General features: G+C 48.8%; 3 non-coding genes across 3 annotated transcripts; all 3 read right to left on the bottom strand.

Moving 5' to 3' along the window:
- Positions 1-57: 57 nt before the first annotated feature.
- Positions 58-176, bottom strand: LOC123178223 (5S ribosomal RNA). The gene has a single exon (XR_006489411.1). It is a non-coding gene; the product is annotated as a 5S ribosomal RNA (ribosomal RNA).
- A 367-nt stretch (positions 177-543) lies between these two features.
- On the bottom strand, positions 544-662 carry LOC123178222 (5S ribosomal RNA). Its single transcript, XR_006489410.1, has one exon. It is a non-coding gene; the product is annotated as a 5S ribosomal RNA (ribosomal RNA).
- A 367-nt stretch (positions 663-1029) lies between these two features.
- LOC123178221 (5S ribosomal RNA) lies at positions 1030-1148 on the bottom strand. The gene has a single exon (XR_006489409.1). It is a non-coding gene; the product is annotated as a 5S ribosomal RNA (ribosomal RNA).
- Positions 1149-1365: the final 217 nt, after the last annotated feature.

Raw genomic sequence — 1365 nt, 5'->3', positions numbered from 1 at the left:
ATATATATCGCGCACGTGCGACATGTTTGTCACAAGGCGCAAAAAATAATTATAAAAGGAATGCAACACGAGGACTTCCCAGGAGGTCACCCATCCTAGTACTACTCTCGCCCAAGCACGCTTAACTTCGGAGTTCTGATGGGATCTGGTGCTTTAGTGCTGGTATGATCGCATCCGACATGTTTCCCCGTCTTCGTCCCTTATGCTTGCCACTCCCAGGTCCGCTCCAAAGACGATTCTACATTCTCACTACCATTACAACCGTTCCCTAACAATGGATAATGTCCTATACTACTTACTCTCCCGCTCAATCACGGAGACGAGTTTTCCACGGTTTCCACCCCTCCCTCCATACCGCAGCAACACGAGTTTTTTCCACCCCTTTCAGAACGCGCTCTTCGCGCCACAAAGTCGCCCCAAGACGCGCGAGCAATGAGCATCGAGCTTAAACATATCGCAAACGTCAAACATAATATAACAGGATTAATATATATCGCGCACGTGCGACATGTTTCTCACAAGGCGCAAAAAATAATTATAAAAGGAATGCAACACGAGGACTTCCAAGGAGGTCACCCATCCTAGTACTACTCTCGCCCAAGCACGCTTAACTTCGGAGTTCTGATGGGATCCGGTGCTTTAGTGCTGGTATGATCGCATCCGACATGTTTCCCCGTCTTCGTCCCTTATGCTTGCCACTCCCAGGTCCGCTCCAAAGACGATTCTACATTCTCACTACCATTACAACCGTTCCCTAACAATGGATAATGTCCTATACTACTAACTCTCCCGCTCAATCACGGAGACGAGTTTTCCACGGTTTCCACCCCTCCCTCCATACCGCAGCAACACGAGTTTTTTCCACCCCTTTCAGAACGCGCTCTTCGCGCCACAAAGCCGCCCCAAGACGCGCGAGCAATGAGCATCGAGCTTAAACATATCGCAAACGTCAAACATAATATAACGGGATTAATATATATCGCGCACGTGCGACATGTTTCTCACAAGGCGCAAAAAATAATTATAAAAGGAATGCAACACGAGGACTTCCAAGGAGGTCACCCATCCTAGTACTACTCTCGCCCAAGCACGCTTAACTTCGGAGTTCTGATGGGATCCGGTGCTTTAGTGCTGGTATGATCGCATCCGACATGTTTCCCCGTCTTCGTCCCTTATGCTTGCCACTCCCAGGTCCGCTCCAAAGACGATTCTACATTCTCACTACCATTACAACCGTTCCCTAACAATGGATAATGTCCTATACTACTTACTCTCCCGCTCAATCACGGAGACGAGTTTTCCACGGTTTCCACCCCTCCCTCCATACCGCAGCAACACGAGTTTTTTCCACCCCTTTCAGAACGC

This window comes from Triticum aestivum, unplaced genomic scaffold (assembly GCF_018294505.1).
Source record: "Triticum aestivum cultivar Chinese Spring unplaced genomic scaffold, IWGSC CS RefSeq v2.1 scaffold41177, whole genome shotgun sequence".
Classification (NCBI taxonomy): Eukaryota; Viridiplantae; Streptophyta; class Magnoliopsida; order Poales; family Poaceae; genus Triticum; species Triticum aestivum.
The sequence above is the reverse complement of the archived record's forward strand: the minus strand, read 5'-3'. Positions and strand labels throughout refer to the sequence as shown.